This window comes from Schistocerca serialis, chromosome 3 (assembly GCF_023864345.2).
Source record: "Schistocerca serialis cubense isolate TAMUIC-IGC-003099 chromosome 3, iqSchSeri2.2, whole genome shotgun sequence".
Classification (NCBI taxonomy): domain Eukaryota; kingdom Metazoa; phylum Arthropoda; class Insecta; order Orthoptera; family Acrididae; genus Schistocerca; species Schistocerca serialis.
In genome coordinates this window covers 1,002,444,995-1,002,461,471 of record NC_064640.1, presented here as the reverse complement: position 1 = coordinate 1,002,461,471, position 16,477 = coordinate 1,002,444,995, and the positions used below count along the sequence as shown (strand labels likewise).

At 37.9% G+C, this 16,477-nt stretch overlaps 1 non-coding gene across 1 annotated transcript; it reads left to right on the top strand.

Moving 5' to 3' along the window:
* The first annotated feature begins 12,268 nt into the window (after positions 1–12,268).
* Positions 12,269–12,343, top strand: Trnas-uga (transfer RNA serine (anticodon UGA)). The gene has a single exon. It is a non-coding gene; the product is annotated as a tRNA-Ser (tRNA).
* Positions 12,344–16,477: the final 4,134 nt, after the last annotated feature.

Here is a 16,477-nt window from a genome sequence, read left to right as displayed (position 1 = left end):
GTGTGTGATGACTCCCCCTCCTACAGGCAGCCCCCGCCTCTCTCCTGTTAGGATTCAGTGACGTATCAGGGGCCAGACTCGGAACAGGTGATGTTGCCGACGATGGCTCTTGTGGAGATCCTGTCAACCCGTACACAGGAGTGGTAGTGAATGTCAACGCGGGTCTTATTTGCGGCTCTAAAGTGTTTTTTGTTATACAGCCAGATAATGTGTGTATCTTCTACGAACGAGCCAGCTCCCCCAATGACAACTTAACCCACATTCACCTTCTCCAGTCTGTCCCCTTGCCTGTTGGTACTGACCCATCCATGGTATAAGTACTACATACTGCAACAGGCATTCAGGTCTGATACCCCAGCTCCTCACAACCCACAGTCCCCTCCCCGGATCCCTCGACTGCTGTACAAGGATTCACCTACTCAGGCAGGACCATCCGCCCCCCTCGCTGGCTCGAAGACTTCAATTACTAATGTAATGTAAGGTATGGTTTCGATTAAACATCCTCTATCTCCCCCTGGATGTTTCCTTTACATGTATGCCCCAATATTTATGTTTTGTGCTCCACACTCTGGGGGGGGCTAATGTGGCGACTTGTTTTGCGAAGCTCTTCGTGGCAGTCTGTGGCCGCACACGAAAGTTTACACACATGGACAGTGACCAAGAATGTATTTAACTGCTTCCGAGTAATAAAGTAGTGTTTATTACATGTGGTATAGTGTGCATCATTGGATACTGCAGTCCTACAACACTAAAACCCATAAACATGTATAAGCAGATACTTGACAAAGGACATCCATGTGTCAAATAATTACACACAAAAATTCAGATAACAACACAGATAATAGCACAGTAATGACATAGATGATTGCATAAATAATAGTGCAGTAATGACATAGATGATTACATAAACAAATTTAAAGTAATTCATCTAAAAAATATTCTGCCAACAAGTGATATGCTAATCTACATAATCAGTTTGATTAGAAATGCATGAAATTAAACACAAATTCAAGAAGTATTACACATTATCAAAGAATTCCTGTAAAGAATAGAAAGAATTATCCAAAAGATAAAGTTTTAGCTCTGTTTTGAGTTTAGTAAGATCCCCAATGATTGGCTCAATATGGACAGGAAGTTTATTGAGCACTTTTATGCTTGAATAATGAACTCCTTTCTGTACCATGCTGAGATTTTTTAAATTTTTGTGAAGATCATGTTTTCTTCTTGTATTGTGATCATTGTATGCACTATTCATGTTACAAATTGGATAATTTTTGTTCACAAAGCACATTAGTGACAAGATGTATTGACAAGGCTTGGTGAGGATCCCCAGCTGTTTGAATAAATTTCTGCAAGAAGATCTAGAATGCACTCTGCTCATAATCCTGATAACTCTCTTCTGTGCAACAAAGACTTTATTTGCTTGTGGTTGATTTCCCCAGAATATGATGCCATACGTCATAAGTGAATGGAAATAACCAACATATGCAGTTTTGATTGTTTCCATGTCACAAACAGATGCAGTTGAGCGAATGGCAAATGCTGCTGAATTCTGTCTTTTACACAGGTCAGTGATGTGGACAGACCAGTTTAGTTTGTTATTAATACGTAAGCCCAGAAATTTGGAAGATACAACTTTCACTATTTCTTTGTCTCCACATTTTAATTCAACATTTTCCAATTTTTTGTTTACTGTCTGAAACTGAATGAAATGAGTTTTATTAACATTGAGGGACAGACCATTTGCAGTGAACCAATCTAGAACTTCTTGGAATGTAGTGGTTGCAGTGTTCTCTAGACTGCAGTTGGGTACCTTGTCAATCATAATGGTTGTGTCATCTGCAAATAGGGTGAAGTGCGCTTCTTAGGTCACACACCATGGGAGGTCATTTACAAAGATTAAGAAAAGTAAGGGACCAAGCACCGAGCCCTGCGGCACTCCACATTTAAATGTACCCCAATCAGAACTGGCAGATGCCTTTGCACAATTGTTTAATACTACCTTCTGATTTCTGTCATCTAGATACGACTCAAGCCACTTCCCTACTTTATCTTTTAAGCCATAATGCTCAGCCTTTCTTAGTAGAATCTTGTGATCTACACAGTCAAATACTTTTGACAGATCACAAAAGATTGCAGCTAGTGACATTTTCTTGTTTATTGACTCAAGGAGTTGGATGAGAAATGAGAAAATGGCTTGTTCAGTTGAAACATCCTTTCGGAATCCAAACTGATTTTTACTGGCTGGCCGGCTCTGAGCACTATGGGACTTAACATCTGAGGTCAGCAGTCCCCTAGAACTTAGAACTACTTAAACCTAACTAACCTAAGGACATCACACACATCCATGCCCGAGGCAGGATTCGAACCTGTGACCGTAGCAGTCGCGCAGTTCCGGACTACAGCGCCTAGAACTGCATGGCCACCGCAGCTGGCTGATTTTTACTAAGGATGTTATATTTATTCAGGTGAGCCATGATTCTATTGTACATACGTTTCTCAAGGATTTTTGAAAGACTTGTTAACAATGAAATTGAGCGGCAGTTAGAAACCTCTGCTTTATCACCCTTTTTGAAGAGTGGTTTAGCAACTGCAAATTTTAGTCTATTAGGGACAGTACCTTGATTTAGAGATTCATTAAATATGTGACACATAACTTTAAGAATACATTTGTGGCAATGTTTCAGTATTTTGGTAGATATATTGTCCACACCAGTGGAATTTTTGTTTTTCATTTGGCATATCACCTTCTCCGTCTCATCTGCTGTAATGTAGGGTACATACATCAGGCTAATTTTTATCTACACTGCTTTTAGTAGAAGGTTCATGGCTTCATCCATAGACCCTTTCCATCCAATTTGATCTGCTGCTGCCAGAAAATCATTGTTGAGGGAATTGGCAACTATTTCCCCTTCATCTACCATGCTTCCATTGTGACACACTTGGATACTGTCTGTATGCTCTGAAACTTTTACTGTCTCCCTTTTTACCACCCCCCTACCTGGCTTTTGGGGGGGGGGGGGGGCGAAGCCACTGTTTCCCAGGTTTGATAATCAGTCAAGTAATTAAGTAATCTTACTAGTTCCACATCACTTTGTCAAACATGGAAGACTCACAAAAGAACATTCTACAGTCATGATTCTGGACAATCATTAAAATCACACAAACATACTACAGTACCATATGCAAAAAACAGTGTTATTATGGTGTCTATGCTGCCACATCATAAATCCATAAGCTAAAACCCATTCATTTAAGAGCATTTTCTTCTTTTATGAAAGTTTATAATACAAGAAGTTATGCTGCTATGATGAGCATAAGAAGATAGTGACACTCTCTGACAATGTATGGTTGTCAGACCATTCCCCCTTGTTTTCACCAGCTGAAATATACACAGTGGTTTTAGTGCATGGAGTACTGAAGTACTGAATATAGACATTTTTGGACCTGAAGAGTATCTGTTGAACTTTGCCAAATGAATCCAACTGAATAATTGGTTTTCCATTGACTTCCACTGTTGATATTTCTGAGCAGATCATGACTGCAGATCAGAACACTTCACACGCTACTGAGGAAATCAATACCCATGACAAAAATTAACCCCATATCTCCAAGAAACTCCAGCTCCATCTCAAAGCCTTTTACCTAAGAAGAAAAAGTGAAAAAAAAAAAAAAAACAAATCAGTGATTCTGATAGACACTCCCATCAAAAACATTCTTGAAGGAGAAGGTAAATTGACAGAAGAAAAGAAAAAGAAGTAATCTAACACAGGAAAAAGTCTAGCAATGAAAGGAATAAAAACTGGAAGAGAAAGATATTTGATTTGAAAACATTTAAATAGTCTGAAAGAAATAGTAGCTATGATGACACACCTTCAGCAGTGAGTCTTTCTTCAGATGAAGGCAGTATTGTGTATTCTTTAGAGTAAACCTATGAGGAAGATTCTACAATTTTCACTCATTGTGTTGCTAAGATTTTGCAAATAGTTAAAGATGGAGTTCAAGTGTCTTTTGCACATGTCTGATTTGAAGAATGCAATTTATGCCAACAGATAAGAGAAGTTTTTTTTCCAGAGACTGATGTATTAGAATTTCTTAACCTGTTTCAGCTAAAATCAGAATGATATATAAAAGTGTTGATGATTTATTTTTGGGAAATTGACTATGCAATACATTTGTTTTGAAACAATGTTTTATAAGTTTCTCACCTGTAATCTTTGCCAGAAACTTATCAAAATGTCACTCCAAAAAATACATATTTTCCAGATGATTTCTTGAGAAAAATTTATCAGTGTGGTTCATCAGGAAAGCCTGCATTGGCATACAAATATTTTACCTTTTCATTGTTATCTGAGTGACTTCCCATAGTATTCGCTATTTATTAGACTTTTGGAGATGGTTGTGATTTTATAATCTGTTGTTTGTATTTTGTTACAGTGTATGTTGTACAGCCCAGTCATAGGCTTATTTCACATTATTATGTTGCTGAATGCAAACAAGTTAGTTACAATGTTTCAGTTAACCCCACTGCATGCTTCATTTAACCTTCTGTGAGAGGTTAAGTGGATCACATAAAACTTTGCCATATTTTCTTGAGTAGACTTATAATGTTTTCTACAATGTGGGCCTATATCATTCTGGTAATTGTTTGTCTTACAACTACTTTTATGTGGTCACTCAGTGGCAGTTACTAATTTCAGTTCTCAAATTTCTTGAGTGTTTGTGCACTTACTGGGTGCAGTGTAGTGTGTCAATAGCTTTGTCCCACTTTTTGTACTGCCAGAGGCATTTGTTTCTTTTAGTTAGAACTGTTCAGTGTCTGTTAGACAGTCAGTAAAGATGGCTGCTTCCATTCCTTCAACAGCACAGATGAATACAGCCTTAGTTTGTAAATTATTTTTACAAGCCCCAAACAGAAGTAACTGATTTTCAATTACTTGTGTGGTAACTAGTTTAACTCTTAAGTTTCTTGTGTGTTTGTACGCTGAGTAGGCACAGTGTAACATTCTAATAACGATGTAGTTTAGAGTTTGACTGTCTTTAGTGTGGCTGGGGGACTGTGATTTCTGTCCTCAGATGCAGCCTGAGTTGGTGATCCTTTGCTTACAGCTCCAGGCAGTGTTGGTTTTGGTCATGCAGCTTGAGGTTGTTGCCTGTGGGGGTCACTGTGGTGGCCAGGTGTGGGAATCTGAGGGCTGTCCAGCACATCACACAGGTCCCCCATCGGTCCAATAATGTTGTTAACCCTGTTACTGCTTGCATTGAGGTTGACCCCTCACCTACTGTCAAGTGAGAGGTCGCTCCATGGTGTAGCAGACAGTGAGAGACTTTCTGGGAGGCTGATCAAAAGGTCTCCCTGGTTCATCTGACAAACAGGTTTAAGCCACTATCTATGGCTGATACAGATACTGAGCCAGATGCAGTTGCTTATCCTGTTTTAGAGGAAGTCTCTCAATCTGCTAGATCCAGGGAGTTACAGAGGGTGGAATTATTGGTAGTTGGGAGCTTCAATGTTATGCCCATAATGGGGACCTTAGGGACATGGCTGCTAAGGAGGAGAAGAAATTCAGTGTGCACTCTGTGTGCATACTGGGAGGGTGTCATCCAAGATATGAAACAGGTCCTTGCAAATGCCATGAATTATTTAATAAAATTGCACCCAAATAGGCATATACAGTTACTTTACTTAACACTTTACATTTACATTTTAAATTTTTGCATATTCATTTATCAATTTCATTCTTTTAATGCACAGTTCTATGTGATATCGTTCACAGCTTCGTTACACAGTTCAGTTACACATGTTGTGGTTGGGTCATGATAAGTTTTATTTTTGCATATTAGATGATGAAAGCCGTGAATAGAAAGTCTAGTTATGACATGTTGCAGCTCGAAGTTTGGTGCTGTCCATGAGTGGTTCATCATTCCTTAGGTGCCATAGAACTCTGGCCATATTTTTTCTCATTTGTCATCAATGATCTTCAGTTGCTTTCTGGAAGCCCTGGTGTGTGGCATCATATATCGAAGTTTGATGTCTTCAATTAGGAATGTCTCTCTTGCTAGCAGGTACACTAGTGTAGATCTAGTCTTTGAGAGACCTAGTGCTCTTTTTAGATAAGTCGATTTTACCTTTTCTAGTGTTTCTAGATTTTCTGTCATCTGGTCCCATATACCCTCCATCCCATAGGCCAGGATTGGCAAGATCTTTGCATTGAATAACTTCATGGCTGTTTCTAGACTGAGTAGGTGGATGTTTTTGATGTCCTGTATTGCTATTATTGCTTGGGCTGCATGTTTTGTTGTATGTTTTGTGAAGCATTTGGCTGTTGGTTGCAATGTCACCCCTAGGTATTTAAAGTCTGATGAGATTTTTATTTTTTGTCCTCTGATGCTGATTTCTGCATTCTTGGGTGTTTTGCCTCCTTTTCTGAAAATTACCATTTCTGTCTTTGTTATGTTTATGTGTAGTTTGTGTTCACTGCACCATTTGTCTATTTTCTCAGTGATTTTCTGCAGATTCTGTATATCTGTTGAACATATGGCTATGTCGTCAGCATATGCATATACATATACATCTTCTTCAGTTTCTCCAATTCAGAGTACTTCTTCAGTGGCAAGAATGTACAGAAAAGGGCTCATTGGGTCATCCTGTAGGACTCTGTTCAATTGCAGAATGAGGTTCCAGAAAGAGAGGTTGTCTGATATTGCGATTAAGTTGTATTCGAGGATTGACTTGATTATTCTTGCCCATATGCTATCTTCTCCCATTGTGTTTCCAGTTTTTGGACTGTGAGATCTCTTTCTAGTATGTCAAAGGCTTTGGTAAAGTCTACGAACACTGTATAGAACATTTTTTTCTTTTGTAGCGCTTCGTTGATGTTGTTTAGAAGAAGCCTGACTGCCATAAGTGTTGAACTTCCAGATCTGAAACCCATTTGTCATTCTGGGAGATGACTGTCCACAGAGGCTTTGATTTTTTGTGTAATTATCTTTGAAAATATCTTGAACTGAGTATTTTCCAGGGCTATGCCTCGGTACTTGTTTGGACCCGTTGGGTCTCCTCTACCTTTGTAGGGAACTTTTATTGTCGAGCGTCTCCATTGTGTCAGAATTCTTCCAAGTTCCAGGCATTTGTTAAATAGTTTGATCCATACTTGTTGGAGGGCCTCTTTTGCATCTTTTATATGTTCATTATATATATTATCAGATCCTGCTGCTTTCTTGTTCTTCTGTGCTTTTATTACTTCTTTTACATCTTCTTCATTTAGAGGTTCCCATATATTGTCTTTTTCCTTAGTTTGACGTTTTTTGTCTTTCTTTGGGGGTGTTTTGATTCCTCGTTTGTTCAATATCTTACTGAAGTGGTCTTCCCATTCCTTCATGTCTATATTTGGTGTATGAGCCAGTTTCCTTGGTCTTGCTGCTATGTATGGGTCTTTCTCTGCTTCATCTGCTTCTCTTTTTGCCTCCCTTTCTATGTATTCTTTTTTCCTCTCTTCTATTAGTTTTTTGTAGATTCTCCTCTCTTCTGCGTACAGTTTGTATATTTCCTCATCGTGCTGGTTTCTTAATCTGTGGAGCATTCTTATAACAGTGTTCCTTTTGCTGTAGCATTCAGCATTGAACCATCTTTTTGCCATCCTTGTTTTTGGGTTTGTTTGTATCATTGAATTTTTTAGGAGGTCTTCTATTTGGTCTGTTGCTTTTTCAAGGTCTGCTCCCTCTATTAAAGTTTCTATTTGTGTTATTTGTTCTTGCTGGTTTGTTAATTTTTCTAGATAAATTTTTCTTTGTGTGATTTTGTTGGTCTTTCTTGTTGGCGGTGACGTAATGATATTTATTTTTATCTTCATTGGAATGTTCTTTCATATAGGAGTAATGGAGTCATGCCATATTGGTTGAATACTTCCTTCTATTTCTCCTCTTGTTAATGCGATATCAATGGTGCTTTTCCCATTGTGGCATATGTATGTAGATATCTGTCTATCATTCAGTAGGGTGAAACCATCTTCTTCTAAGGTTTCAATGACTAGTTTTGTTTTATAGTTCTCCATGTCTATTCTGCAGTTGAGATCACCTGCAATAATGGTGGGTTTGCTGTCGCACTGTTTTATGAGTGTGAATATTTCGTCAATTATTTCTACAGCATTTGTGTGTGGTTTAAAATAGGCTGCAATTATATTTATGTTTGCTGCTTCTACTAGCATACTATTTTCTTGTTTTATGAATTTTTTAGTGGGCGTCATTCCAGGGTTTCAGTAGGATAGATATTCCTCCCATGGGTCATTCTTTTTCTCCCTTCTTTGCCATTAGGTGATAATTGTAGAAATCTTCATGTTGCCAGTTGTCTATCAGGAAGGTTTCTGTTGGAATTGCAAGATCCGAGTTTTGCAGAATGTCTGTTGGTGTTATGTTAAGAGCACTTTTTATTCCCTCTGTATTCCACAAGACTGCTTTTATTTCTTGCTTTTCTGGTTTTCTTCTTAGTTTAGTTGAGCTCTGCTCCCTCTTCCATTGATCATCTTGGGAAACAAAACTGATGTACTTTTATGTTTTCTGGCCAGAATTCTGGTTCTTGTGTGATTTGTAGCTTTTCAAACGGAATGCCTACTTTGAAAGCTTTTTTGTCACCCAGTGTGCGCCGTTCTTCACTTTCTAGTTGTCCCAGTATTCCAATCCTTGTTAAGGTATTTCACTACTGTAACAGTTGTGGTGGTTCTCTTTAAGTTACCGATATATAGCCACGCTGTTGTTTCTGCTGCTTGCATTTCTTTGTCTTTTTTTGTACCCATTATAGTTCTATTTTTACTCTGGTTTGTTCTGTACCAGCTCCTCCCTACCACAGTACTCCAAGTTGGATCCTCTTGTTCATTAACCTGATTTCGGGTTCTGTTATGTTGCTCATGTGCATTGATTTAGACTTGTAGTTGATTTTGTTGCTGTAGCAGAGGATTTCTGTATATTGTCGTTCCCCCTGGTTTAACTCTGTTGTTGTATTTAGTTTGTATGTTGTTTCCATCAGTTTTGGTTTTCCATGGGTCGAGGTGACTTTCCTTTTCTAGAGTTTTTTTCTTTGCTCCTGTATTAATACCCATAGTTTGTTTTTTAGGAAATCAGTTATCTCCTCCACTTTGTGCCTCAGTTCTCCCATTTCCATCTTATTTCCGTCTTTTTTTTTGCTCTTTCCAGAAAGCTACCCACACTGATGTCTTCGTTGAAGTTCTTCTCAGATCCTGTAGGTATCTCTTCCATCTGTCTCTGTCAGCTATGTTCTGTTTCCTGTGTTTCACCAATAGACGTCGCTAGGTGCCCAGCAGTGCAGCTGTCTTCTCCCTCACTCGTCTCCTCTTATTGGATGTTCCTAAACTCTCTTGTAGGATTCCTATTCTCCTTCTTCTTTGCTTTTGTTTCATTTTTCAAATATTCTAAGCATTTTCTTATTTCACTCACTGCCTCTAGAAATTTGCTCTTCATTTTCTTCTTCAAATATCCTCCTTCTTCTGCCACTTTTCTGATCACCATAAGAGCATTATCAATACGATTCACTGCACTGTCCGCCATCTTTATTATGCCATGAAGAACACAAGGTGTAGCCGAACTGCAGGTGTTGGCTTATGTTGGTACTAATAATGTGTGCCACATTCTATCACAAGAGATTCTCTCCGGTTTCAGGTTGCTACCTGAATTGGTAAAGACAGTCATACTTGTTCGTGAGATGAAGGCATTGCTCACCATCTGTAGCACTGATGACAGGACCAACTACTAACCTTTGCTACAGAGCCAAGTGGAGGATCTGACACAGTGGCTCAGATGGTTCTGCAACCACGTAGGCTGTAGACTCCTTAATTTGTGCCATAGGGGGTATTGGGTCGTGCTAAATAGGTCAGGGCTTAACTACACACAAGAGTTGTCTACATGGGTAGCAGGGGCAGTTTCTTAAAACTAGAGGGTCTTGGGAAAGAACAAAAACAGTTTCAGCCTCAAAGGGTGCAGGTCAAACACAGGACAATGATTGACCTAGGAATCATAGGTATTACAGTAGTAAATTGTTGTAGCTGTTTTTGGAAAGAACCAGAACTCCAGGCACTAATAAAAGCACTGAAGCACAAACTGTTATAGGTACTGGGAGCTGGCTAAAGCCATAAATAAGTTCAGCCAGATTTTCAAAAATGGTAATGGTGTTCAGGAAAGATAGATGAAATACAGTTGTTGGTGGCATATTTACTGCCTTTAGAAGTAGTCTATCTTGTACTGTCTTGAAGCAAAATTGAATTGGATAACTCCTGTAAGCTATTATGAGTAGAGGATATACTTGACAACTGGAATAAATTAATAATTGGTTCCTTTTGCTGATGCTGAAAGGTTCAAAGAAGAATTGAATGTCATTTCAAATAGGTATCCCATTCATACAATTGTAGTTGGTAGTGACATAAATCTACCCATAAAATACAAGTTGAAAGTCAGTAGCAGGCTTAAAACTTCAACTGAAATTGTAGTAAATACGTTCTCCAAAAATTATTTTGAGCAATAAGTTCAGGTGCCCACCCAAAGAGTACATGGTTACAAAAACATACTTCACGTCTAAGCAACAGTTAAACCTCAGCAAATAGGGAGCATTATGGTGGACACACGGATTGCTGACCACAAGGTCAGAATGAATTCTATATTAAAAAAAAAAAAAAAAAAAAAAAAAAAAAATATATATATATATTTGCAAACTGGGCCATTAAAAATTTGCCTGGTGCCTTCCTGAGAGGTGGTCTCCATTCCTTTCAAATTAACTGGGAAAGTGTAGACCAGATATGGTGTAACATAATCATATTTAACTGTGCTAATCTGCCTCTGGTAGCTGCATCTGCATTGAATCTGGCTGGAAACTGGTTGTCTAAAGTGGGGTATTTTAAATTATGTGGTCCACGCTAAGTTTGCAGTCCAGACACTTTAACTGCACTTTGATAACAAATAAGTCTCAGGCCTCCACAGTGTGTTTACATTTCACGGCATGCAGTTGCAGCTGTAGTGGTTATAAAGCTAAGTACTTTCAATGTTGTTTGTGCACTGTATTTGAATACTGAATTTAATAGTTTTCAATCGTTCATCCAAATATTAGCAGTGTCTTTATGTTTCACGGCATGCAGTTGCAGCTGCAGTGATTCTTAAGTTTATTTCTGATAAAACTGTTTGTGCACAGTTATACAATTATTAAATTTAGTAATTTTCTACAGTCCCTCATGCTGTTTGTGGTAAAATGACTGTTTAGAAACCTTTTTGGAAATGTTCACCCATTGTATTTTTTAGAGCTGTCTGTGCATTGAAGTTGTTTAGTAAATTTCGTGCAGTAGATTTCAGCTGATGTTTCTTATTGTTTCTAGTGAAATATTTCAGTAAAGTTTTCATTCACTGTTTTAATTTCATTGAGTGTTCCAGTGGCTGATTCAATGTTTGGTTTTAGCTCAGAAATTGTGTGAAATTTTGGTGGTTTTGATATTAGTTGTGGTTTAGTAGTATTAATAAAAGTTGTTGCTTTCTTAGTAGAGAGAGAATTTTGAGATCACTATTGTTAGTTCCTTAATAGTTCTGCTGTTGTAATTGAATTTAGGAATGTAGACATTTAGTTTTTCCAGTAAATGTTAAAATTTTACTGTGAGTGAGAAGTGTGGGCTTTGTCCTAGGTTTGTGAGTAGCAGGTTATGGTATGGCATCTGTTCAAAGTATTTTCATTGGGAGCATGCAATGGGGAAGCCAGTAGGCATTTTAGTGAGATCCTCTCCTGGGAATGCAGAATCTGTAGCAGAAATAAGTTGACAGAGTAAGATCTCTGCCCTTCAGGTGCAGTTACAAGACACAAAGGAGGGACTAGATAGGATGAGGAGGGTGAAGGGTACTGGAGAATGGGATCTGGCAGTTGGAACTGAGCTACCGAAGCACGACTCACGCCCGGTACTCACAGCTTTACTTCTGCCAGTACCTCGTCTCGTCTCAGTTGGTAGAGCACTTGCCCGCGAAAGGCAAAGGTCCCGAGTTCGAGTCTCGGTCGGGCACACAGTTTTAATCTGCCAGGAAGTTTCATATCAGCGCACACTCTGCTGCAGAGTGAAAATCTCATTCTGGAAACATCCCCCAGGCTGTGGCTAAGCCATGTCTCCGCAGTATCCTTTCTTTCAGGAGTGCTAGTTCTGCAAGGTTTGCAGAAGAGCTTCTGTAAAGTTTGGAAGGTAGGAGACGAGGTACTGGCAGAAGTAAAGCTGTGAGTACCGGGCGTGAGTCGTGCTTCGGTAGCTCAGTTGGTAGAGCACTTGCCCGTGAAAGGCAAAGGTCCCGAGTTCGAGTCTCGGTCGGGCACACAGTTTTAATCTGCCAGGAAGTTTCAATACTTATAATAATGATGCATACTTTTTTCGTCCATTTTTCAGGTCCTGAAAATTATTTACATACTACATTATATACATATTTACATTTTTCTCTCAGTATTCATGTTCTCAAGTTTTTTACATATCATAATATGTTTAATTAGTTACAGTACCTCTATAACAGTAATACTAGCATTTCTCACTTATTGATGCATATACTCTTCTACACTATAAAATTCTTTTTCCATTAAATAATCCCTTAAAAGATTTTGGAATGTCTTTTTGCTCACATTGTCCTGTAAACTCTTTGGAAGGCACTTTATGAGTTTGACACCCAAGTATCGAGGACTTTTTTCAGAAATTCTCAGTTGGTGTTGTATACTTCTCAGCTGGCCTTTATTTCTTTTTTCAGATGTATAAAAATCTGCATTTCTTTTTAGTACTGCATTTCCTTTTATTAATGATATTATTGTTTTGTGAATGTATAGAGATGGAAATGTCAGTATTATTAGACTATGGAAAAAAGTTCTGCATGAGTCTCTTTGTTTCTTGTTCAGGATGGTCCTAACAGCTCTTATTTGCCATGTAAATATTGTTTAAGTATTTTTGCTAGTGGAATTTCCCCAAACAGTGATTCCATATTGTAGGTATGGCTGAAATAGAGCATGGTACACTGTACAGTGTAGAGTTTTCTTGTTTGGGAAAGCAAATAAAAGTGTCATTAATGAATATCTTCATTGTCAGCTCCAAGCATTCACCATGGGACACAAAGATATTGAGAATCCTTGGTCGGAATTTAAAGGTATTGTTCACCATGTGCTAGAGAAGTATGAGCCTAGCAGAAGTATAGGGGAGAGAAAGGATCCACCTTGGTACAACAAACCTATTAGGAAGCTGCTGAGAAAGCAAAGAATTTTGCACAGTCATTTTAAACATTGTCACTGCTCTGCTGACAAGCAGAAATTATGCAAAATATTCTGCAATATTTTATCTGCAGATTCTAAAAATAGCCCCAAAAAATTTTGGTCATACATAAAATCTATGACTGCTTCGAATAATTTAATACCTTCTCTTGTTGACAGTACAGGTAATGTAACTGATGATGATAAACAGAAGACCGAAATTCTAAACCTATGAAAAACCAAGTTACGTTATTGTACAATATTTATAGAAATCTGAAAACCAACCATGTTAAATTAGCCTATGTTAGATCTAGGAATGAGTACAAAAAAGCAATTGTGGAAGCCAAACAAGCACACAATCTCAGAAGCATTGAGAAATCCACCAATAAGTGCAAAGCAGCATGGACACTAATAAATAGTGTCACCAAAGATAAAAGAAGTGACAAAATTAGTATCTCTCCCCAGGAATTTAATGACTTTTTTATTAAATCAGTTGAGGAAATAGGAAATGCTATAATTAAACCTGAAATCAGCTTTATCACAGTAACTGTCAAAAAATGTTGCTAGGTCGTCAACAAACACAAGTACTTTCAATTTTTCTGAGGTCTCACCTGGTTTTGTGTTAAGAAGAGTGAAGCAGTTAAAATCATCAGACAGTGTAAACATATATGACCTGCCTTGTAACATGCTGAAGAAAGTACTAGATTGTATAATGTACCCCCTAACATATTGTATAAACAAGAGTATACTGGAGGGTTTTTTCCCTGATGAGCTTAAACTGTCTAGGATAGTTCCAGTACATAAAAAAGGAGATAAAAATTCTGTCTCAAGTTACAGGCCAATATCCATAGTCCAGTTTTTTCAAAAGTTCTAGAATGCATAATTTACCAACAATTATCTGTTTACTTTGATAATATAGGATTAATAAGTGGATCACAGTACGGCTTTAGGAAAAACCTGTCAACCATTGATGCCATAGACAATGTTATTAAATACATCCATCAAGTATTTGAAGATAAATGCTTTGCTCAAGTGACTTTTTGTGACCTAAGCAAAGCCTTTGACTGTGTAGAACATACACTACTACTAAAAAATTGACTTTTATGGTGTTAAAGGTAATAGGCTTAAGCTATTAAGATCATATTTACAAAACCGTAAGCAAGCCGTCTGTGTTGGGAAAGAAATGTCCAGTAGGTGTTCTGCAGGGATCCATGCTGGGCCCTTTCCTTTTCCTAATAATGATGAATGAGCTGACATCATTTATTAAATCCAGAACAGTACTGTATGCTGATGATACAACGTTTCTGAACAGCAGTAATGATCTTAATAGCCTTAAAACATGTGTTACAGAGACAATTGAGCATAGCTTCACTCTGGTTTAAAGCAAATGGGTTCTTGCTTAATGAAAGCAAAACCCAGCAGGTGGTATTTAGTTTAAAAGACAAGTTTCCATCAGATGATTCTAGTTGTGTTAAATTTTTAGGGGTATATTTGGATGATAAACTTTCTTGGAATCCACATATTAAGTATATTAGTGGTAAATTGTCTAGGGTAATCTATTTGTTAAGGCGATTAATGCACTGTGTACCTAAGAATTATGTCAGAGTATCTTACTACTCATTTTTCCAAAGCATCATATCCTATGGTATTACTTTATGGGGAAACTCCACTTGTGTGCATGATATACTATTGCTGCAAAAGAAAGCTATTAGGATAATTACAGGCACACCATACAAGGCTCATTGTAAACCTTTGTTTACTCAACAAAAAATCATGACAGTAATAAACCTATATATTTATTATGTTTTAATCTACACAAAAAAGAACTTACCTAAAGTAAAACGCAGGGCAAATATACATTGTTACAAAACTAGGACAAACAGCTGTATCTATACGCCCTACCACAGACTGTCAAAATCAGTTAACAGTTATGAACTTATGGGCCACAAATTATTTAACAAACTTCCACAAGCTATACAAAATTCACCAGAGCAACAATACAAACAAACACTTTATGACTGGTTAGTTGTAAACTCATTCTACAATATAAAGGATTTCATGACCTGTGATATTAAACTGTAACGTTAATAACAATTCTGTTCTTTTATAGCATGTACTGTATTGTATTATGTGTATGACTTTGTCTATTGCTGTAATGGCTTAAAGACAATAAAATTATTATTATTATAGTATGTCTATTCTGGCTTTTTCTTAAGGCGAAAGAACTGAAACCTGGCTGCCAAGACCTGAACCTGCTGTTTGTTATGCTGACTTAATGTACCTACTTCATCATAGGAGAGTGCATTGGGAGACGATGTAGGGAAGAGTTTTTGAAGTAAGAGACACACTGGGGTTCCCATGATGGACAGGAATAATGAGAATTTGATGGACCTAAAGTGTGCCTGGAACTGGGTGAGATATTTGTGCCATTCCTCTTCTTTTTCGTCAAAGTACACTAATGGTGGAATGCTGTTTGGTGGCACTTGTTGGATCAGTCACTTGTTTGGTTGGGCAGCTGACACATCTTGTGCAGCAATCAATGTGGTGATTTTCTGGCTCTGAAACTGAAAAATCTGATTTAGTTCCAGAACAGGAGCAGTCTGTGTCTGCGGTGGCGGGGCAGGGGATGGAGGGGGTGGTGTAGCAATTCTAACACTAACAAATTACAGCAAAACATGAAAAGACAAATAGGAAAGCAATGTGCAAAGCATCTGAAAAGACAAATAGAGGAGTTCTGCAACTCCCCTCCTGTAATACATGCAACAACAAGAACAAATGAGCAGACAGAAGCACTGTAAAAACAGCTCCCCTGCAGCAACCTAGATCACATGAAAAGCAAGCAAAATTTGTTGATCAGATTCATTGCCACTTGTTGTGGCTGTGCCCTCTTGTAATGTTTTGTGGTTACTGGCTGGATGAATAGAGGGTGGTATGATAGGTAGATGGCCGGTTTCCTCTCACTACAACACTAAACATCACAAGAGGGCACAGCCACAACATACTGCATCATGCCTAAAAAACTACTTGTAAACGTGATTGCATTACCAATATGTTTTGAAATAGTTGTAGCACAGAAGTGCTACATTTTGAGATGTGTGTTCCAGTTCAAAATATGATATACTCACTCCCCGATATAAGTCTTAGAAGTCTGTAATGGGAATTTCCAAACATCCTGTCTTTTCCTTCACGATGAATTTTCCATTATTGAAAGGTAAGAATATTGTA